The sequence below is a fragment of the Pogona vitticeps genome, chromosome 4 (genome assembly GCF_051106095.1).
Source record: "Pogona vitticeps strain Pit_001003342236 chromosome 4, PviZW2.1, whole genome shotgun sequence".
In the NCBI taxonomy this organism is placed as follows: domain Eukaryota; kingdom Metazoa; phylum Chordata; class Lepidosauria; order Squamata; family Agamidae; genus Pogona; species Pogona vitticeps.
The window spans coordinates 168,780,224-168,805,162 of NC_135786.1; the positions used below are offsets into that span (position 1 = coordinate 168,780,224).

The 24,939-nt window shown below is 41.4% G+C and overlaps 1 long non-coding RNA gene across 1 annotated transcript in view; it reads left to right on the forward strand.

The window, feature by feature from the left end:
- The window catches only part of LOC144589239 (uncharacterized), a 701,357-nt gene that overhangs the window by 272,547 nt on the left and 403,871 nt on the right, over nucleotides 1–24,939 (forward strand). The window lies entirely within an intron of this gene.

Here is a 24,939-nt window from a genome sequence, read left to right on the forward strand (position 1 = left end):
AAACTGAACATTAGTGGCAGTGACGGATATCTTTGACATCTTTCTCACATGAAAGTTTTGTTCCAGTGGTGACAGAGAACTTCACATTGCACCACCATCATGTTGATGGATTGATTCTGTCCAAAAAAATATATCCCCAAATGGTTTGCAAATTAATAACTGACTTCAAACTAAAGCAAAAACAGATGCAGGAGATGGAAAATAACTGAACAAATCAACCATTGAAGGCAGAACATCCCATATAGCGTTGAAAACAGCATTAAAAAAAACCAACAAAGCAAAATGAGACACATTCTGAAGCTGAAGAAAAACCCTGGCTTTTGTGGAAGCTAATGTACCCTCCATTTACAATGGAATTGACGCTACAGTGTAATTAGGAAACTAAAATTTTCAGAAGGCCAGGCTTATATTCCTTATTATAATCGGGATCCAGACCATTTAAGCTTTAAACAAATTGTTTTAACTCCTTAAGGTTACAAACAAACAAAAGAGAACTTATGAATTGGACCTGGAAATATACCATCAACTATTGTAGCTGCTTTACACGATCATTTATATGAGAACAGTGACTTCATCCCACTGACAATCAAGCCTTTTGCACCAGCTCAAGTTTCCAAACTGGTTTCATGGGTAGCGGTGTATACAAAATATTACACTACCCCAAACCCAAGGTCACTAAAGCACAAACAATTATTGCCTGGTGTCTGTGACAACTTTTTCCTGCAATTTGTATGTGTGTGACTCAGATAATAGTAAGGAAAATTTGCCAAGTAAATTCATGTTTTAGATATTACATAGACATAAAAGAAAGGAAGCATAAACTTGTATGCATCCATATTGGCAGCTGGTGGCCAATACATAATATACTACTGAGAGGGCTGAATTTGGCTCCCAGAATGCTAGTGGCTGACTCACAAGGTATTGCGATGCTTTGATCAGTTGCAACACTAAGGTCTCCAAATGGTAATTTCCATTTCAAAAACTTAAATAAATCGAACAGCTCAGTGTGACGCATCAAAACAAAGCAGGCTACTGTTTAGCCTCTATGCAAGTTATTTAAAACAAGTCTTGTACAACCTTGTACTATTATTAGTTCTTGTAAGGTTGATAAAACTAAACTTTGCTTAGCTGAATCTGGTGAAAAAAACACACTGAGGTTAAAAACCATGCAGTGCAGGCAAAAAGTGAAATGCTGACACTAGAATGTGAACAGGAGAGCCTGAAAGGATGGCTTTTTGGAATACAGCTCTTCAAATCCTGTAACCAGCCTGTCCGTTGCTTGTAAAAACAAAAAAACAAAAAACCCACACCCAAAAAACAAACAAAAACATATTGGAAAGTATTCTGGATTTTATAGAAAGAACACCTTGAGGTTCAAGTATTCTATTACAGCATAAGAGTTAACAACTTCCGTTTGCTAATAAAGCTAAAGAAGTATTAATGTACTTGGGCTCTGACTATTACAACTAATTATACTTGTAGTTTTAGCAAAGAAAACTTCCAACTTCATTTTCTGTGTAGAAACACAGAAATAATATGTTTGAGTAAAAATAACTGAAGGGTTCCTCTTAAGAACTCTGAATGAAGCTCTTTTTAAATGCAAGACACCCAAAGGGCAAAGCAATAAATGAAACCAAGGAACAAAGGAGAAATTGTTCTCAGAAATGTCAGTATTCAAGCCCAACACATTTTAGCAAACAAAACTTCCTTCCTTGGGGGCAGTTCAGCAACCTACAGACTCCTTGGCTTTCTTGTTACAATGGCCACTTACCCATTACTAAAAAGGAGAGACATCATCAAAAAGAAGGATGGGGGGCATTTGCTAGCTTATAAATATAGGTGCAAAATTATAAATTATTTTTATAATTTAAACAAAATTATAATGCATTTCATTCAAGTGGAGTAGACTGTGACCCGTGTTGTATTTCTGCTGCTGAGGTACTCTCTGTGGATGGGCATTTTCAAGACCCCTACCATCCTACAGTACTTACGTTTCCTTGTCTTTAAAAGAGACTTAAATTGGGCCATCCTTCAAATCAAGGACTCCTTCAAAAAATAATTGTTATTGGGCAACATTATTATAGAGGAGTACATGTGGGTGCTTTTGGAGTTTTTCAGTTTCACTGCTTTCTCGTTTGTTTGACTGGAAGGGATTTTTCTGGGCTGAGGTGACTGTCAGTCTACACAGCAGTAACTGATCATTCCCTCCTGCCCCTGAATTCAAGGAGAGCCCTGCCTCTCTGCTCAGTGCTTCCCCCCTCCCCTTCCATCTAGAGTACGTTGAAGCCTGTAGAAGCATCCAGTTCAGCTTGCTAATTTGTTGTTGATACTTTAATAACTGTAAGTAAAGAAAATTGTTTTTATTCTTTCTACTACTAGTATCTCAGAATGAATTAATAAGACTGTAAGTGCCTGTTCATGAGAAAAGCGGTGAACTACCCTTGGAAACATGAAGTTATTCTGCTCTGTGAATCTCTGCACTTTCGCTGCACAGCTAGAATTTAACCAAAAATTCAAAACTCTGCAACAGGTGCTGTATTTCTCATTGTGAATCTACCGTCATTTGTGCTGTATGAAATTATTGGCTCTTATATAATGTTATTTAGGCACTGGCTCATGTCTGGCATATTCTGTGGAGCCTTTAACATGGAAGATGTTGGGGCCATTCTATGCAGTGTGATACTGTATCCTAGATCTCCCAGCGATTTTCTCCATTGTGCATTTTGGTTTATTGTGTGTTGTTGACCTTCTGTTTTAAAAAGCCAGAGAATGCAGTCCTTCAATACACCCTGTGGCTTATGAGTGTGGGATATTACTTCTGTAGTCCATGATTTAAAGCAGTAGGAAACAGTCCAATATTGTGCAGACCATCTTGTGACTTTTGGCATTCATGTTGCAAATGCTGAATCTGGCCTTTGCCATGTAAAGCTTGACCTCTTTCTTCCTGATGTCAATACAGCCATGATATTAAAAGGCAATGTTGTTTTGCACTGTGAACCACAGAAGCAATATCCCACCTTCATAAACCAAAGGCTTTTTTTAAAGGACTGAATCAAGGAGAGTAAAAGTGCACATGGTTTTAAAGGGAAATCCAAATTCTCTTGTAAAAAGTCACAGTGAAACACAGCCAAGGCTGTATGCATAATAAAAACAACTCTTTTTAGGATTCCCTGCATCTCTTTACAGCTTACGGCAAGTAGAAAGATTAATGGCAGTTTCTGTACCTCTAAAATTCCTGCAAGCCTTCCCTGAACTGATGGACTGTCTGCAATGGCAAGTATATGTTTGGAAAATAACGCACAGTAATTAGTGGTAAATGTTGACACCATCTTATTGGCAGAAAACAGCAATAATCTGAAATGACTTTTAGTGAAAGTGAAAGAAGTAAGTGCCAAAGCAGGACTTTACTTGAACATTAAGATGACCAAAATCATGACTACAGAAGAACTTTGCAACTTTAACGTAGACAACAATGAAGGATGGTTGTTGTAGGTTTTTCGGGCTTCTTGGCCGTGTTCTGAAAGTGGTTCTTCCTAACGTTTCACCAGTCTCTGTGGCCGGCATCTTCAGAGGACAGCAAACATTGGACAAACCTCATCCTATTCCCAGAAGACATCAAGGCCCTCTTCTGCTGGATGAGTATCAGAGTGTCCTTTACCGGTACCTTAGTGAACAGGTATACTTGATGTAGGATGAGGCTTGTCCAATGTTGATCAGGAGTTCCTCCCTGCACCCCAATGTCCTCCAACGAATTTGCAAGACAGAAGCTCTACCACCTAGACTATACGGACTCCCCAAAATCCACAAGGACTCTACCCCGCTCAGGCCCATTGTAAGTGCCATCAGCTCCCCAACATATGAATTAGCTAAACACCTAGCAACCCTTCTACAGACCCACATTGGACAAACCTCATCCTACATCAAGGACTCAGGGCATTTCATAAGCAAGATCAGCACCCTAAAACTCAACCCTGGGGATAGACTGGTCAGTTTTGATGTAGTATCCCTGTTCACTAAGGTACCGGTAAAGGACACTCTGATACTCATCCAGCAGATATTCCCAGAAGACATCAAGGCCCTCTTCCAGCACTGCCTTACAACCAGCTATTTCCAGTGGGATAATGAATTCTACGAACAGACAGATGGAGTGGCCATGGGCAGCCCTCTCAGCCCAGTTATAGCAAATTTCTACATGGAGCATTTTGAAAAACTTGCCCTGGCTTCAGCACCCCTCGCACCCACAGTCTGGTTCCGATATGTGGATGACACCTTTACAATCTGGAGTCACGGTGAAGAAAAATTGGAAGAATTTCTCAACCATCTCAACAGCATCCATCCAAATATACAATTCAACATGGAAAAAGAAACAGAGGGCCAACTCCCGTTCCTAGATGTCATGGTCCTACGCAAAACTGACCTCCGACTGGGACACAAGGTCTACAGAAAACCCACCCACACAGACAGGTACCTACACAAAAACTCCAACCACCACCCACGGCAAAAAAGAGGCACAATCAAAACACTGGTAGACCGTGCAAATCGGAACTGTGATACTCAGTTTCTCAATGCTGAACTCGACCACCTGAATTGGGCCCTACAGGCAAATGGCTACTCCAAAAATGAAATCACAAGAGCCATCAAACCAAGAAAACAACACCGAACTGAAGAAGAAAAACAGCCACCCACAAACAAAGTATTCCTGCCATACATCAAAGGGGTCACAGACCGCATGGGGAAACTTCTGGAAAAACACAACTTACAAACAGTATTCAAGCCCACCACAAAAATACAACAAATGTTACGGTCAGCAAAGGACAGAAGGGACCCCCTCACCACTGCAGGAGTATACCGGATACCTTGCAGTTGTGGCCAGGTATACATTGGAACCACAAAACGAAGCATCCACACCAGAGTCAAAGAACATGAGAGACACTGCAGACTAAAACAACCAGAAAAATCTGCAGTAGCTGAACATGCCATAAAACAAACTGGACATGAAATACTGGACAACACCAGCAATCATTACGTCAGACTGCACAGGGAAGCCATTGAACTCCACAAGCATCAACAAAACTTCAACCGGAAGGAGGAATGTCTGAAACTCAACAAAACCTGGCTCCCAGCTCTCAAAAACACAGAGTGCAAAAGGTCAAGGAACTCCACCCAGCCACAAGGTCAAGGGATTACTGCACACAAAAAACCAGCTAATGACACCCATTAACCACAGGGACAGATAATCTCCCCTCCTTATCAAAACAATACAGCCACAACAAAACACACTAATCAACCATCTCCTGATCAGGACAATAGCCTATCTCACAAACTAGGCTTTTCACAGCCATAAATACTCCACCCACTCTCAAGCCTACCCAGAGCACAGTTTGCTGTCCTCTGAAGATGCCGGCCACAGAGACTGGTGAAACGTTAGGAAGAACCACTTTCAGAACACGGCCAAGAAGCCCGAAAAACCCACAACAACCATTAGATCCCGGCCGTGAAAGCCTTCGCGAATACAATTTAAATATTAAGAATTTTTTTATACCTTGGTTAAATCATCAATCCAAATTGAGAGCGTAGCCAAGAAATCAGAAGACTGAGCCTCAGAACATCAGCAATGAAGGAACTAGAAAAGATCATCAAGTGTAAGGATGTGGCACTGGAGACCAAGACCAAGGTCATCCATACTCTATTCCTGGTCACCATGTATGGGAGTGAAAGCTGGACACTAAAGAAAGCTGACAGGAAAAAAATTATTCAATTGAAATATGGTGATTGAGGGGAGCTTTCTAATACCAGACTGTCAGAAAGACAAACAAATGGGTTCTAGATCAAATCAAATCTGAAATATCTCTGGAGGTGGAAATGATGAAACCAAGGCTATCATATTGTAGGCACATCATGAGAAGGCAAGATTCTCTCGAAAAAAATAATAATGGTAGGACAAATTGAAGGCAGCAGGATAAGAGGAAGATTAAGTTTGAATTTACAAGAGCTGAGCAGGGCTACTGAGGACAGGATATTTTGCAGATCATTCATTCATAGGGTCACCATAAGTTGGAAGTGACTTGACAGCATGTAACTGTTGCAGAGTTTTCTAATTTCTGGTTAAATTCTTTTTTTGCTAGACAGTGGAAGTACAGAGATCCACAGAAGTGAATAGCTACAAGTTTCCCAGTGTCCATTAGAGATGGGCATGAACCACAACACTGGTGGTTCATGCCCATCTGTAGTGTCCACCCATTTCTCATTAACTGGCACTTAAAGTCTCAATAACTCACTCTGAAACATTTGTAGGAGAAAGAATAAAAGCATTTCCTTACTTATAACTGCTTGAAATTCCAGGCTTGTGTATACTGCTTTCTTTACGGCACACATACTAGAGTGGTCGCCTAGAGTGGTCGAAATGACTAGATAGGCAGGGTATATATACAATAAATAAATAAAAATAAATAAACATACTAGCGACCGATGAACAGCAACAAACAACTGCCACCAGCCGACAAAGAGAGGGATAGAACACTCAGCAGAGAAGCGGGGCTTTCTTTAAATTTCAAAAGCTGGAAGAACAATTGGTTAGTGCTGGATAGACAGACACTCACTTCAGCCCAGAGATGCAGGTAAGATTGTAAATAAAACTCCAGCAGTAATAACAACAAAAAAATTATTGATTTACTTCATCTGTGGTAAGTCAGTGCTGCAGCATTTGGAGGTCCATCCTAAGTGCGGTACTGTATTTCTGTCTTGTTGGCACTCATGACCACCTAAAAGATACAGAAACAGGCTTGTTTCTTACTGCAATAGCTATACATACCTTCCTTCAATGGCTCCCAAGCCTACAAAAGTACAGGTAATGAAACTTCCTTTATCAGTTGAACAGAGTCATTATCCAAACTCAAGCAAACAAGATCGAAACGTAAAACAGTTGGCTCACAGTAGCCTGGGGGGAAGTTATCTCCTCATTTCCTACAAATTTAAGAACTTTCCTCCAAGCAATTATTTCCTACTCAAATTGCTGTGAGGTGGCTATAAATGCAGTCTTACATAAATAAATTAAAGGTGGGGTTGAGATTGATGCTTCTAGCCCCCTGCCTATTGTGTATTGAAAAGAACCTATTCTCTCTCTTTATTAGCACAACATGCTTCCTTATCTGCAGTGTTTTTAAAGAGCAAAATACCCTGGAAGTCCAGCGGATCCCAAGATAAAACAAGATTTGTAAATCCACTGTGTTTAGGAACCTTGGTTTAATTCAGAATGAGAGATCATAATAACGAAGCTACTAGAAGGAAATTGCCTAGTTTGTTACACAGGACATAAGCTTCCTACTCTGTCTGGGGGCTGAAAAACAACATTAAGGTAGTGAAAGTTGTGACATGGGTGAGTGGTCGCTATTGCTGAAGCTTTACATTGTGTTTAAGCCCTGCCTTTAATGACCTAAGTTAACATCTCACCCACAGAGGAGTTGTAGGCTGTTAGCGGTAATGTTCGGCCTCTCCAGCAACTTGCCCTTTCCTGAGCTTTTATTATATCGTAATTTCTACCCACCGCTATTAAGAGAACTAAGAGCATTACTGGAGATTGGACTGGTGACAGGAAATATACAAAGCAGAGTCATACTCATATTCCCACCCCCATCCCCATCAGTAAAATCTTTTTTCTTGTGCAAGTCTATTGGGAAAGTATTTTGTACTTCATTAGGCCTATTATTAACACACTGCTGCCCAGCTCTGCTTAACTGCTACTACCGTGTTAATAACTGTAACCATACTCTGTATAATGGCATAGGTACTTTGGGAAATTATGTGTGTGGGATAAGAGCAGGAGAGCAACTGGCTGGACATTTTAAATGCTTAGCTATAGGCTCCTAAATCCATTAGAGAAGCTACACCACAAAATACTGGAATGTATTTCTGCAGAAAGGCAGTTTTCAGTAAGATTTTTAAATGTAACAATGAAGTGGAAATTGCAGAGCAGAAGAACAACAGCTGGCACTGGCTGCCTACTTATACAAAGAAAAGCAAGGAAATGTGTTTTGCAGGGAAATGATTGCCATTTATGTGTGATTACACACACACACACACACACACACACACACACACACACACACACACACACGGTTTCCATTTTCTATTTCTGATTTTGTATGAGCATTTCAGTTCCCATTAAGACTGGATTTTCCTCCCACTGGGAGAACAGAGGGTATCCTACATTCAAAAGAAAGTAGGATACGCGTTGTTGCTGATTATGACAACGATGATCTATAAGGCCCCTTGTATGAATGGAAGATACTTCTACTTCTGAAAGCAGCTCCTGGATTTCCACCATTTCCTTCTCTGGTAGTAACCAATCTATAACCCATTGCATAATATTCCAGATGGTCAGTGGTGCTCTCGGGGACAGCTTTCCATGCAGCACTATCCATGCAGGCCAGGGACAAATATGATGGGTCAACACTGTTTTTTAAAACAGGAAGTAGTGGGGTAGAGAACATAGCTCCTTTTTCTTTTGGTCATTGGCTTCCTTATGTGGGTTTGCCAGGGCAGATTTTGTTCACAGCACCATATCCTTCATATTCCATAGGAAACTGACATGGGCTGGAGCATGTTCACATGAACACTTTCTTCATCTCTGGGCCTACATATATAAGCTGGTCTTGAGTGGAATGGCTTAAATCACAGTGGTGAATTTCTGCTGGTTAAGAAGCTGATGTTTGTATTCCTTGTTGTGTGCCAGTTGTATGACTTGGCATGCGGCAGGGAATACAACTGCTGATTTCTTAACCATCAGCAATTCGTTGCAGCTTGCCCCATTTGACTTACACTGGTGATGTAAGAAACAGGATTCTGGCTGCTATCTTACAGATAGCCTGTGATTAGAAGCTAAAATCTATTCAAGCAGATGCTCATAAGTGAGTAAGATGCAGACATTCGTGATGGGGCAATCATACTTGTGAACACAGCCTAGCTATAGATCATTCACAAAACAATGCAGACTAATTTGCACATTATGGGAGATATGATTAAACTGCTGTAAGACATTCTTGGTCCTGAAGAAATTCCTCCTTCTTTTTTTATGGATTAAAGTTGTATAGTTTGGCCCTCACTACTCTACTGCCTATACTATTTTCTCAATGATTGTGGAGCCACCACGTAGAACAGTGGCTTCCGACTTCATTTCTTTCAGTGTTACTTTCCAGATGTATCAAGAACTTGTAAGAATCCATAGAATACTTGAATTTACTTGTACAGACCTCCCTATATGAAGGTATCTGTCATATTTATTTCTGATAACTGAGATAACAACATGATATACTTGTGGAATAGGGTATCCTTGCAGTTCTGCGGCATGGTGCATAATAACGTTAGGAAGGGAAATTTAAAGAGGCTATGGTGACTAAGAGAGAAAAAAGAAGAAAGCATATCCTAAAGTTTTGGAGAAGGTAATCAAAATAAGGCACTCAACATAAAATTACATTCCAAGATTCATGGTTGGAACCACAACCCTGTAAAGCTGTAAAATAACAATTATTGAATTAAAAAAAGGACATTGGTTTATAACCAAGCTTGGATTAATTGGACCGTGGATGAGGATGTTAGGTAAATGAATAAACAAAGGAACTTGACACATCCAGCTGAAATATTTCTGTACATAATGTCTAGTATAGAGTCTCTTCCTTCACAGTCTGATCTGAAGGCTGCTTCCTAAGGAAAGCTCTTAACTGTGGAGAAGGAGCAAGGCAGGTGGCTTGTTATTTCTTTTTCCTATTGACTAGTCAAGCCACCTCCTTTTGCAGCCCAAATGTATTTTCATTTAAGACACCCCAGTTAATTGGTAGGCTATATTCCTATATTCCAGCACAAATTGAAATGCATCCATTTCTTTTCAAAGGAAAGGCTGGGGATTAAAAACCCAGGTATGGTTTATTATTGTTATATTTTTAATGGGTTACCTTTATATCCCACCTTTCCTCTAATGAGCTCAAGATGGCATACATAGTTGTCCTCCTGTCCATTTTACCTTCACAAGAACTGAGGTAGCCAGGCTGAAAGTGACTCGTTCCATGGCTCATGGAATGAAAACGTGACCCAGCCCAGTACTCTGTAACCACTGTACCACACAAAGTTCTCTGGACTAATATGAGTAGTGACAGAGATTCCAATAATTTTACCCAAGTCATTTAAATCCCATTCTGACAGTAAAGCAAAGATGTTGTTGTTATGCGCCGTCAAGTCGCCTCCGACTTCTGACAATCCTATGAGTGATCTCCAAAACATCCCGTCCTTAACAGCCCTGTGGAAGTCTTGTAAACTCAGATTTGGTCTTCCTCTTTTCCTGTTGCCTTCAACCTTTCCTGACATTATTGTTTTTTTCTAGAGAACCACCTTCTCTTATGTGGTTCACAATATGACAGCTTCAGTTTCATCATTTTTGCTTCTAGAGATAGTTCAGTTGATTTGATATATAACCCCCAACGCTCTCCTCCAGCGCCACATTTCAAACAAATCATTTTCTTCCTGTCAGTTTTCTTTACTGCTCTGTTTCCACACCCATACACTCTGTATATAGAGGAACATATTCCTTTAATTAATGTAAGCATATTAGGGGGTTTCCATGAGTCACATACCTCTACAGTTTAAAATGAAGTGTTGTAATCCTGAGCAGAGTGCATAAAAGTTACTTTTTTGGACTGTAAACCCCAGAATTTCTCAGCCAGCATGGGCACTGCTATATAGGTGGGAGGATTCTGAGAAATGCCATTCAAGTAGGTAACTTTTCCAAGCTCTGACTTTGGGTGTGGATTCCTAGGAGAGCTGTTGAGTGTTAATGAGTCCAGGCCATTGCTAGGCTATGACACAAAAATAATATCAAGGAGGTCTCTTGAACTGTAAGCAGAGAAGCAGAGAACTAACATGTGAAAACATATGCTATAAACTTTTGACACAGCAGAGCTTCTCCTCTAGCAGAAAATGAATTTAATTAGTTCAAAACTGTATCTAATTAATAAAATCCCTGAGGAATAGAAAAGAAGATTGGTCTTTTTTTTTTTTTTTTAAAAAAGCCCTCCTAATTTTTTTTTTAAGGAATACAATGCATGAGCTAATAAGTCCTTATAATATTTTGGTATGTGAAAGTGTTTTTCATTTTTTAAAAAAGACCTATTTGAAGCTCTTAGCAAAATAGCTATTATTTGGAAGCTGGGGAGTGGGGAGGCTGCCTTTAAAAGCTTTAGTTTTGCGTGGTAATGTTGCTATTTGTCAAAAGAGGAAGAGATGTAATAATGCAATCCCTTCAAGTGCTTATATGGTTTCTAGCACTCAAGAATTACAGTACCCAAAATAGAAACAGCAGTAGCATTCCTGTTATTTCTTCACAGCCTGGAAGAGAAGCATCTTGATTAATTAACAGTTGTCTAGATGCGTACAGCACTCACCAAGGGAATGAAAACTAATGTATGAAGATGGCATTTTGTTTCGAACATGGAGACAGAACTGAAATGGAACCAGGGCCTTTGGGGTCAAAGTGCTGGGCCATTTTCATTAGCAGAGACAATTATGTCATTGGCTGCTCCCTTCACACTCCCTTTGGCTTCCTTCTCAGTTCTGCTGCAGCCCCCAACATTGCTGAGAAGTGAGTGGGCATTCCCAATACACCTGGGGTGACACTACAGGCTGTGGAATTCCCCACAGCCTTCTACATTTGGACAGAGAACACCCAGTATTTCAGTTGTGATAAGGTGCAATTAAGTGAAAAGAAGGGGCATGACTCCTCAGTAATGAAGAATGGCAGGACATTGGAGTGGTAAGACTAAGATGCTAAAGGTATTTGCCTGCTTGTGAAAAGACAGCAATCATGGGGCCAGTCTGGCCTCCTGTGGGAGGGAGTTCCAGGGTCTGGGAGCAGCCACAGAGAAGGCCCTCTCTCCTGTGTCCCCATCAGATGCACCTGTGAGGGTGGTAGGACTGAGAGCAAAGCCTCCTCTGATGGTCTTAACAGGCAGGTTCATCAAGAGAGGCATGGTTTTCATGAGGATGTATCAAGAAGATAGAGACAGTTGCTTACTGCAAAAAAGCCTGGATAGAAATGTAACAAACAAATGTATATAACAGTAAATAATAAGGAATAATGATGAACAAAATTTAAATAGGTTTTGATTCCATTAAAGGACACGCAACACTTATTCTGTAATTATGATTGTATTTCTATTACAAGGAAGCGTTTCTGTCTCAGGTGTCAAAATAACTTGATTGGCCTGGGGTACTTGACTGATTTTGACTTTGGGAGAAGAGCAGTGTCTGTTATATGCAGAGAAATGCTTTGGGTGAGCCATCCACATGGTCATCTGGTGAAGTCTCTGAGTTTCATTTGCAACCTTACATGCTGTCGGTAGTTTGTTTGACTGGGAGGGACTTTTCAGGGCTGTAGCGAGTGTCTATCTATCCAGCACCAACCAATAGTTCCTTCCAGCCTTCGATTTTAAAAAGAGTCTTGCCTCTCTGCTGAGTGCCGTTTTCGCTGTCTTTCCTTGGCTGGTGGCAGTTATTTTGTTTGTTGTTGATCTGTTTGATTAGTTGTTAGGTTTAAGTGCAATTAAGAAAGCAGCATATGCAAGTCTGTAATTTCAAGCAATTGTTAAGTTAAGAAACATTTCTATCCTTTCTCCTATAAATGTTTCTCAGTGTGTTATTGAAACTTTTAAGTGCCAGTTAATGAAAAAAGGGTCAGACTCTGAGGAACTTGCAGCTATTCTCCTCTGTGGATCCACTGCATAGCAAAAAGGAATTTTACCGGAAATTGAAAACTCTACAATAGTCTCACCTTGGATTGGTAGCATTTCCAGAGATTTGCAGATTTGTGTTCTTGACTACTACTCCCAGAATGCTATCTGGGAAATTCTGAGAGTCGCAGTCCAAAAATGCAGTTCTGTGCACCTGTAGAGATTTTCAGGAAGGGTTCTTGTCTCACCACTTTCACAGGCATGCCTGATGAGGCTAATAGAGAGGGTCTTCTCAGGAGGTGCTCCCAGGCTTTGGAACCTCCATTGGAGAGAGGCTAGCTTGGGCCCTCCTTGGTTTCCTTCTGTCAACAGGTCAAAACATTTTTTATTTAAATCAGCCTATGGCTAATAATTAGGACCTGTTAATGATAGGTATTGTTTTGCTGCGGGAGTTTGAAATGATGTAATCTGGCTTTAAATGGTTTTAACTTTTATCAATTTATGTCTTTACTTAATCCAATAATTCATTTAATACAGTTTTAATGTTGTGATTTACTGCATTTTAAAAATTGCATCTGTTTTTAAAAGTATTTCTATGCTGCCTTGTGACCCATGAAGGAGAAAGAAACAAAGAAGATTGAAATTAAAGGAAACTTTCTTGCAGATTTTTCAACAAAACTAGACTTTGCTATGCCATTTCAAAATGGAGGTGGGTTGAAAAATGCCACAGTAAATCAGTCAAGACTGTTTATTACTTGTATTTCACCATTGCTTCAAGGAGCTCAGAGCAGCAGTTTAGCATCACAATTACAGGCAGAGAGGCTGAAATTTAATCAAGGTCAGTCAGTGAGTATCACAACAGAGTGGAGACTTTAATCTGCCTTTCGCCCAGCCAAAAACATCAATCGGGCCATCTCTCTGTACACTCTGGTACGCCTTGTGCCAGATTCTACCCAGACTGACGCAACCCATTTCACAGCCGTTTGGCACACTGCTCCTTCCACCAGGAAGTCTGTGCTGTTCCAGTTTAGATGTAGATTTATTGAACAAGCTTGCAAATGTCTCCATTTCTGGACCACACTTCCCCATAGCTAGAACAAGGAGAACTGTGATTTAATTATGATATTCAAGGTTACTAAGAGTGGGACTAACTGTAAAGAAAAGTAGTTTGCTTGATTAAATTCTGCAAGTGATTCATGCAAATTAATGTAGAATCGAATGGCTCCCAATTAGCTCCTAAAATATTTGCTGTTGTTAAATTAGCAGCATTTATGGCTGCTTTGTAAATATATTTTACCAAAGAGCTGAGTGCCCAAAAACATACAGCGGATTTTTAGTCTACTGCGAAGCAATTCCTGGAAAGGAAAGGAAAGGAAAGGAAAGGAACTTGCCAGAGCAAACGAAAGGCAGTCCAGGCTCTTCTTGTCCTGAGAGCCAGCTCCACCTCTTGTATTGCTTAGAAATTCTCTGAATCAGATGCAAACGTAGTCCTCTGAGAGTTTGTTTATAACTCTCCAAGCTCCAATTTAGAAATAAAGAACATACCCTGCTGGTATCTCAGAAAAGTTACTTTTCTGGATTAGAAATCACTTTGTCAGCATGGGCACCTGCTATGCTATAGCATCCAAAAGTAACTTTTACAAGCTCTGGAGTGAGTGGCAAGTTTTACACCTTCCTTTACCGCTTCTTACCTGAAGGGCAATAAAAATAATTAGCCTTCTGTTTCAATGCCTAGTCCTCATCCCTTGATATCCTTCCTTGTCTGTGTGTTTCTTAGAGTGGTATTTGCTCAATCCTTTTTAGTACTTGTACACTTACTGTTTTTCAGCTTCAAATATTGACTTTTAATTATGTAAACTGCCTTGGGTGCTTTTTAAGGAGAAAGGCAGGGTAAAAATGTTTAAAACAAATAATAAATAAATTAGGCTTCTTTGCCTTAAACCAACTTCTTACATGAAGGGCAATGAAAATAATTAGCCTTTTGTTTCTATGCCTAATGACCATCCTTTGACTTCCTTCATTGTTTATGCTGTTGGGCTTCCTTGTCTGTCCTCTTTTTGGCCTGCCAGGTCTTTTAACTGTTTAATGCTAGAATGGTTATTAATTTAGGAGATGTTCCTTTTATTAAGCATCGTGAACATAAACTAAAGGACAATTTGAAACATATTCTGTTGTTGCTGCAACAGATTTGTACATCTATCCCTATTTTAATATTTTATGTACAGTAGTAAAGAGAGGCAAAAGTGTGCAGGATGGAACTGGATTATACCTGATGCCCTCTGACCATGAGATCATAATGGAACCAAGTGGAACAAAAGGAGTCATGTGACGGTCCAACAGAAGGAAATGGAACTCATAAGCAGATCTGAGAATGGGTAAATGTTAATTTGAAGCTAGAATAGAAGTAGAACTATGGAAAACAATGGACCTTGAATCCTGAGATGTGGTCTGTTCATCTACTGTACCATTAACAGGGCTGTGTTTGTAACAAACAAGCATCCAGTTTCCTGATAAATGCCTCTTGGCCATATTCTTATATATTGATCACAAGTGGGTAACAAAATATTACTCATAATAGGAAAATGGCATTGATGGAGAATCCTATTAGCTAAGTCTTCCAGCCACTTAAAAATTATTTTGGAAAAACAAGAAAATACAGCCTCTGAAGGCAGCTATGAACTGCTGAGGCGAAAACATGTTGGGCAGGTTTTAAGTAAATGTAGATCTAAATTATAGGTCCTACAATTTGTGCACCTCTGAGTTCCCTGCATATGCATATCTTTGTATAAATAAATATTTATTTTTTGTGTCTCCTGAGATTGACAGTCTCATGGCACAGTACTGCAGTCAAAACTCTGCTCACAACCCGAGTTCGATCTTGACCGGCTCATATAGCCAGCTCAAGGTTGACTCAGGCTTCCATCTTTCTGAGGTTGGGAAACTGAATACCAAGCTCGCGGGGGTGGGGTGGGGCAAACATAATGATTCCAAAAGAATGATAATGATATGAAGCAGTTCCACAATAATGGTAAAACAAAACTTATTCAGAGATTTAGGCAGTTAAGAGTTATTCCCACAGAAAACAATAAAAGCTATCTTACCTAAAGCTATACTTACAAAGAAGTATAGTTCCAGTTCACAAACAGAGTTCAGCATAATAGCAGGCTTAGATTACATGTTGAAGCAAGTAAGAGTAAAGCTACTGCTAGGAGCTGTTCAGGAAAACCATTGTTCTTGCTAGCTTTATATCCCATTTTTTCCTCATGAGGTGGTGCAACACTTTCAAGCAATCAGTTGGAGTCCCTCCTCTGAAGCCAGCTGGTAACTTCTGTAAGAGTAACCATGAGATCACCAGGTGTGCCTAACTGGCATACAATGGGAACTCAAGCAGTTTCAACTTCTTAAAAAAATGCTCCCCATTTCAAGGCCAAAAGAGAAAATTCTTTGTCCTGCCAAGTGATGCCAAAAATGCGTTGGAGGGAACGCCTATAGAATGTGTTCAATGTCCTCTCCTGCCACGCACAAAGGGTCCAGGACTCACTGCAGTACAGGAATTTATTCAGGACACAGGCTCTATAGACCTGGATCTTGGTATATGCTGTCAGCTTCTTATTAAGCCATACTCTCTTTGTGAGTCTAGAAAACATGGTAGCTGCTTTGCCAGTGCGTTTATCCACCTCGACATCTAGGGAAAGAGTGTCAGAGACTGTTGAGACAAGGTACACAAAGTCATGAACAACCTCCAATTCTTGGATAGAGATGGTAATAGAAGGAGGTGCGTCCACGCCCTGGCCCGTGACTTCTGTTTTCTTCAGGCTGATTATTAATTCAAAGTCTTGGCAGGCTTTGCTAAAGCGATTCATAAGTTGTTGCAGGTCTTTGGCAGAATGGGTGACAACAACTGCATCGTTGGTGAACAGGAAGTCCTGCATGCATTTCAGCTGGACTTTGGTCTTCTCAGTCTAGAGAGATGTAAGAGCTTTCCGTCTGATCTAGTCTAGAGATAGACACAGTTGCAAAAGTGTGCTTCACCATGACAGCAAAAAAGATCCCAAACAGGGTTGGTGCGAGGACACAGCCCTGTTTCACTCCACTTCGGATGTCAAAGGGATCTGATGTTGAGCCATCAAAAACTACTGTGCCCCTAATTTCCTTGTGAAAGGATCTGATGATGTTAAGGAGTTGAGGTGGACATCCAATCTTGGAAAGTATTTTAAAAAGGCTGTCCCTCCTGACCAAACCAAAGGCCTTTGTAGGATCTATGAAGGCCACTGCTGTCTGTATCTGAGAGCAGAGCTGAAGCCAATAATCATTAGAACATCTCCTGGCAAGTTGTAATCACTAGGACGGGCTTTCTATGCTGCTAGAGCTCTCCTCTTTTCCTCAATAGCTGGCATCAACTCCTCCGAATGGGCTTCAAACCAGTCTGCCATCTTTTTGGTCTTCTTGCCAAATGTGGACAAGGCGGTGTTATAAGCAGCATTCTTGAAATTTTCCCATCGTTGAGGTGCATTTGCAACAGCCGGGCCTGGAAGGGTTTCCTTAAGCGCTTGGGCAAATTCCTCCACTTTTCTCTGATTGCGAGTCTTGCTGATGTCAATATGTGGTCTTCTTTTTTTGAGTGATACAATCTCTTTATTTGCAGTTTTACTCTGCTACACCCCAGGGAGTGATCGGTATCACAATCAGCACCCTGATAACTGCGTGTGATCATAATACTAGGAAGGCTAGAGCTTCTAGTGCGAATCAAATCGAGCTGATGCCAATCCTTCGATCTTGGATGTCTCCAAGAAACTCTGTATTGAAGCTTTATATTAAAGAACGTGTTGCTAACAAAGAGACCATAATAACAGCAAAACGTCATTTACCCCGTGGCCCTAGATTGTTTCACCAAACCCAGAGCTCACGAAGGTATCCCAACACGCCTCTTGACACACTGCCACCAGTTGATTTCTTTATCAACTTATTTCTTATGAAAGACTAAGGTCCAGCCAGTACTGACTTTTTAACAGAAACAAGTTTATTGATTACACGTGGTTTCAGGAATAATTCTTAAGCCCATTCTTAAGGTTACACAAAGCTTCAATATTTGACTCTGATATCTTATGTATATTAATCAACACTGGTCACACTCAGAATAATCACTCCTTCAACACACTTTCTCTGCCTCAAACTCCCAAACTATCCTCTTCTCTAGCTCTCTCGGAGTCCCCTCCTTCTCTCCCAGGCTTCGCTTCTCAGCACCTCTCTTGGCCCCACCTCACAACCACATTAACATATGGATAATGTATAGCTTAGGGTGGACGCCACACAAGCGTTGGCCATTTTCGTTCATCTTCCCAATGCCAAATCAGCATAGACAAGTGGGCCAAGAATTGTGATCCACACCAACTCTAGCATTAAAGTCTGAGATAAACAGCGGCTGTCTTTCAGGGACCTTTTTGATAGCAGCTGCCAGATCATCATTGAATTTGTCTTTGACTTCTGCTATAGACAACAGTGTTGGTGCATATATGCACTAGTGAGGGTGACCAGTCCCGCTGATGAATGGAGCTGCAAAGACAGGATTCTTTTACTCCCCACAGTAGGTGGAACAATAGATCTCAGCAGAGCATTTCTAGCCACAAGGCCAACACCATATTCCCTGGTTTCATTCAATGATTTTCCCTGCCAAAAGAATGAGAAATTTATTTCTTTGACAGATCCCAAGTCTGGCAATCTTGTCTCTTGCAGGGTAATAATGTCCATCTGCAGCCTACTCAGTTCCATGTCGATGACAGCTGTCTTGCGCACACCGTCTATTTCCTGCAGTTTGTCAGAAAAGCCAGGGGTCATTGTCTGAACATTCCAGGTGCCCAACTTTAGGGCAGAAGTTTTCTTATTATTATTGCATGGTGCAGGGTTATTGATATGCTTGTTAGCCTTCACCCTAAACCCAATGCACCCTGTGAGGTTAACAGACTGTGGCAAGGCAGCACCTTTCTGGCTGGAGACTGCCCAGCCTAAAGCAGGTGGTGGCTACATAGTGAGGTGCTATGACCTCTCCCACCATCAGAAGTAGCCCCTGGCATCATGCTCTGTGCCAATCGAGCAAAGACTTATAACCGGTAACTCCTACTTCCTGTGTTATTTCGATGCTGTATGCGAAGCTGGAGTGTCTTTTCCAGAGTATGAAGCCTGGGTAAAATAATATGGAGGATAGGCTGTTCCGTAAACAAAAAATCCCCCCTCTCCACATCACTGAAGTAGTCCAATGGAAAGGCAAGAGCCAATACAAGTGGTTCCAGCGACGTTGCAGGCATTGCCAGAGCGTGACTGTGCAGAGTCACGAACTGCCTCCAGGACTCCAGCTCCGGATTTCAACCCCTGAAGCTTTTCCATCAGTGGATATAGCCACAAGACAGTGGAGGTTTGACGTTGGAGTTTTCCTTCTCCTAGATGGGCTGCCTTCCAAGGCTAACGAGCCCCACCTACCTGGGGCTGCCTAATTGCAAAGGCATTTTCTCTCTCCTCTAACTCAGGGCCATATTTTTGCAGCTTTGAGGGAGTGATTAACCCCTTCTTGCCGGTTTTCTTACAGTGAGGATCACAACCAGGTCTCAGGACAGAATAGGTGAGAAATGGTACTGTCTGCCTCGGGTGCCAGAAAACGTGCTTTAAAACAGGCTCCTCCAAACAAATCCATATATGCGCTGGAGTGCTTTGGAAACAGATGAGTCTTCCGGAGAGCTAGTACTAATCAGTGAGGGAGTGTAAAAGAGCATCCAGAAACAAATTAAAATTTAAAAAGAAAAATGTTAATAAGCAGCAAAGTTACTCTGGGAAAGTGAGCCTGCTGAAAGTACACTCAGTTGGTTTGCTGAGTCTTGAATTTTAAGTAAAGTAGAAGGACCACTTGAAAGAAGTTCAGATAATTATATAGTTCAAAGTCAAGGACTGTTCAAACTAATCAGATTATGATGTAACTGTCTTTACACAAGGCCCAGGGGGTGAAACATTATTGCAAAGCAGCAGTTTAGTGAATGATTTCTAACAGATGAAAGTATAATTAATTACTTCTGATAGAAGATACTGTTATAACAGTTTACCAAAAAAAAAGTTTACTTTTTCAGATAGATATACAGTACAACACATCAGAAGAGCTCACACTGGCCAGAAACCTTTGGTATTTGCATTAGGTTTGCATGACCTCCTGTGGCAAATTGATGAGGTGCTTGAACACCTTAATTGTGTGATCAGGTGTGTGATGAGGCACATGACAGAGATGTGCTCTGATATCTCATCAAACACTTGCAGTTAATTGGAAAGTTATGCAAACATTACATGAAACACCAATAGCATTCTAACTATTGTCAGTTCAAACTTATTTTGGGTGACTTTCAAGACCACAGTGATGGTAGAATTGAAATGCTGAATAAGCGGAGGTTTCTTGTATACATCCCACTCACGTTGAAGACGGCAAACCTATTTTTTACTTTAATTTTAGAACTTACATGGAAAAACTGCTTACCTTGCAAGAACAGAAAGGCTCCTTACCTTGCAATTAGCAGATCTTGGAAAAGTTACATTTTTGCACTACAGTTTTCAGAATCCCGTAGCCAGTATGGCAGTTAGTCCAAAAAATTAACTTTTCCTGTTCTGCTGACAAGCTATACTAGAAACCCATTCAACCCTCCCAGCTGCATGCTCCATTCTTCCTCATATAACTTTGCTGGATCACAATTACAGAACAGATATTGCATTTGACAACACTTTTCAGCATCATGCTATGTGATGGTTTTCTTCCCAGGTGAGGAAATGTAGTGGCCCATCGTGAGCAGATCAGTTATAGTCACCTAGATATAACTAAGTTATTAAAATAGGACTCAACAAGGAGACATGGGCTGTCTGGATAGGTGAGTCGTTGGCTGTGGAACCAGAGGCTGGGAGTTCAATTCCCCATTGTGCATCCTAAAAGAGCCAGCCTGTGTAGCCTTGGGCAAGCTGTACAGTCCAAGGTCGCCCCTTGAAGAGGGGAATGATAAGCCACTTCTGAGTACTCCCTACTTAGAAAACCCTGGAAAAGGTTCCCATAAGTTAGAATTGATTTGACATCTCTCTCTCTCTCTCTCTCTCTCTCTCTCTCTCTCACACACACACACACACACACACACACACACACACACACACACACACACACAGAGAGAGAGAGAGAGAGAGAGAGAGAGAGAGAGAGAGAGAGAGAATGAGAAACCTACTTGATATTCTCTGAAATGACATCTTCTGAGTAAGTGTATAGTGCTTAAATAAATCATTTCACAATAATTTTCAAGAACAGTCTGCCCACATGATTTCCTTCTCTGTCACAGAGGCTGCTGAAAAATTCTATTTTTATATTTCAAAATGTAGGTTCCAATCTGCTTGGTTTGATTAACTTTAGCACATCAGACATATAGCCAGGTTTACAGAGGGAGCTCTAATTCCTGGCATCCCAAGAAAGCTGCTGCTGTGGCCATCAAAAAAACAAAAACAAATTATAACTCTTGGGATATGTCTGTACTTGCTACTCTTCTTGTGATTTGCGCATGAATACTTTATGCAGTCTGCACCTTCCCTCACTATGTATCCTTAGTGATCTATTTCTGGGTTTCACTGTTAAGTTTGGAGCCTTGGGCACCGATCTTTGTGTAGCATCTCCCATGTTTGTGTGAATTAGGATTCAGGTTCCATCTTGCCAGGATAGGCTCCAGTTTTACTGTCTAAGGCACAGACACAAACTCATGCCAAGGTACATGATATTCAAAGGCAGCCAAATTATTTTGGCATATGATACAGGAAACAGGACAAACACCTCTCCCTGCCCATACAAATGCAAAAATAACTAATTAAATAATTGAGAATTTGTCGCCCTTGCATAGCACCCATTTATCTGCTTCCTGAGGCAGCCAGACCACTCTGTGAAATACTAGGGCTGGTCTTCCATCTTGCAAGTTTGCTTATTCTGGTTGTTGTCCTGTTGTCGTAATTTTTCCCTTCTACCCTAAAGTATTGTAACTAGGTTCATTTAAAACAATGCTCATTGTGTACTTTCCCATGCTTCAACCTTACTTTATTGTTGTTTTTCACATATTGTACAGTCCCTATTGTTTTTGAACTGACTCTTTCTCCATCTTTGCATATATTTAGCAATCTTTAAAGCTGGGCGAATGTTCTAGTTTAGAATTAGGGGTGGTTCATACATACATTTTCCATATGACAGCTTTTCCTATTGTGGGACTTTTGACAAATGGGAAGCACATTAAGGATTTCATTGGTAAAGCTTTGTCTCTTCTAGCTGTGTCCGGTTAAACATATTAAAGTTAGACCCAGTGAAACAAGCACATCTTGCACTGCATAGTTTGCACAGATAAAGCCTTTCACCAGTTGTGACAGGAGTGCATGCTTTCCGCCTCCTCCATCAGCTGCCCATTGAAAGGCAGCACTGCAGCAATCCCTGCCCCACCTCCTTGTCTGTGTGGGCAGTTACTGGAAGAGGAGGAGAAGACACGTCCGTACTCCTGCTGTGACTGGTGAAATGACGGAAGAGGAGAAGGTGCAGAATGAGGACCGGCTGATGAGTGGGGGAATCTGGCTAGGGTGGGGGTGGAGGACAGGACCATATGGCATTTGTGGTGCCAGTATGACAATCCAGCATGATCTGATGATCTGGATTCTTGCCCATCTCTAGTACACACCCATTATCTAAGTAGAGAAACATTCCGGGGTTCAGCATTTATTCCCAGGTCATTGGAGGCTGATTGACATATTGTAATATTTGGGTTTATTTTTAAGTGGAGCATAGTTTGAGGCATGGCTAAACTAAGTTGACAACCAAAGTTCAGCCATTAAATCTCCTGGGGAAACAGACAGCTCCCTAAGATGCCCACCAAGTCCAGCTCAGCTTTGTATCTACAGTGGTGCCACGCTTGACAATTACCCCGTTAGACGATGAAATCGCTTTACAATGAGTTTTTTTCAATCGCTATAGCGATTGCAAAACGATGATTCCAATGGGTTTTTTTCATTTTACGACGATCAGTTCCCTGCTTCGGGAACTGATTTTTGCTTCACGACATTTAAAAGCAGCTGATTGTCGGGTTTTCAAAATGGCTCCCTGCTGTTTTCCGGACCTATTTCCGGAAGACAGCGATGCAAAATGACTTCCCCTATGGAGGATCTTTGCTGGACGAGCAGTTATTTCCCCCATTGGAATGCACTGACCAGTTTTCAATGCATTTCAATGGGTTTTTTTTGCTTGACGACGATTTTGTTTAACAGCGATTTTAACAGAATGCATTATCGTCGTCAAGCGGGGCACCACTGTATTGCAAATTGCAGGTTATTGTTCTGTTCTCACACAGACACTTTACTTTCTCCACTGTTGTTATTGTTGTTGTTTAGTCGTTTAGTCGTGTCTGACTCTTCATTACCCCATGGACCAGCGCACGCCAGGCTGTCCTGTCTTCCAACTGCCTCTCGGAGTTGGGCCAAATTCATGTTGGTTGCTTCGCAGACACTGTCCAGCCATCTCATCCTCTGTCGTACCCTTCTCCTCCTGCCTTCACACTTTCCCAACATCAGGGTCTTTTCCAGGGAGTCTTCTCTTCTCATGAGATGGCCAAAGTGTTGGAGCCTCAGCTTCAGGATCTGTCCTTCGAGTGAGCACTCAGTGTTGATTTCCTTTAGAATGGATAGGTTTGTTCTCCTTGCAGTCCAGGGGACTCTCAAGAGTCTCCTCCAGCACCACAATTCAAAAGCATCAATTCTTCTGAGGTCCGCTGTCTTTATGGTCCAGCTCTCACTTCTGTACATCACTACAGAAAAAAACCATAGCTTTGACTATTCAGACTTTTTTGGCAAGGTGATGTCTCTGCTTTTTAAGATGCTGTTGAGGTTTGTCATTGTTTTCCTCCCAAGGAGCGTGTGTGTGTTTAGTCGTTTAGTCGTGTCCGACTCTTCGTGACCCCATGGACCAGAGCACGCCAGGCCCTCCTGTCTTCTACTGCCTCCCGGAGTTGTGTCAGGTTCATGTTGGTTGCTTCGCAGACACTGTCCAGCCATCTCATCCTCGGTCGTCCCCTTCTCCTCTTGCCATCACACCTTCCTAACATCAAGGTTTTTTCCAAGGACTCTTTTCTTCTCATGAGATGGCCAAAGTACTGGAGCCTCAGCTTCAGGATCTGTCCTTCAAGTGAGCATTCAGGGTTGATTTCCTTTAGAACTGATAGGTTTGTTCTCCTTGCAGTCCAGGGGATTCTCAAGAGCCTCCTCCAGCACCACAATTCAAAGGCATCAATTCTTCGGCGGTTTGCTTTCTTTATGGTCCAGCTCTCACTTCCATACATCATGACAGGAAAAACCATAGCTTTGACTATTCGGACTTTTGTTGGCAAGGTGATGTCTCTGCTTTTCAAGATGCTGTCAAGATTTGTCATCGCTTTCCTCCCAAGAAGAAGGCGCCTTTTAATTTCAGGGCTGCTGTCTCCATCTGCAGTGATCATGGAGCCCAGGAAGATAAAATTTGACACTGCCTCCATATCTTCCCCTTCTATTTCCCAGGAGGTGATGGGACCAGTGGCCATGATCTTAGTTTTTTTGATGTTGAGTTTCAGACCGTTTTTTGCACTCTTCTCTTTCACTCTCATTACAAGGTTCTTTAATTCCTCCTCACTTTCTGCCATCAGAGTGGTATCATCTGCATATCGGAGGTTGTTGATATTTCTTCCGGCAATCTTAATTCCGGCTTGGGTTTCTTCCAGTCCAGCCTTCCGCATGATGTATTCTGCATATAAGTTAAATAAGCTGGGGGACAATATACAGCCTTGCCGTACTCCTTTCCCAATTTTGAACCACTCAGTTGTTCCATGACCAGTTCTAACTGTTGCTTCCTGTCCCACATATAGGTTTCTCAGGAGATGGATAAGGTGGTCAGGCACTCCCATTTCTTTAAGAACTTGCCATAGTTTGCTGTGGTCCACAGAGTCAAAGGCTTTCGCATAGTCAATGAAGCAGAAGTAGATATTTTTCTGGAACTCTCTGGCTTTCTCCATAATCCCAAGGAGCAGGCGTCTTTTAATTTCGTGGCAGCTGTCACCATCTGGAGCCCAAGAAAGTAAAATCTGTCACTGCCTTCATATCTTCCCCTTCTATTTGCAGGAAGTGATGGGACCAGTGGCCATGATCTTAGTTTTTTTGATGTTGAGCTTCA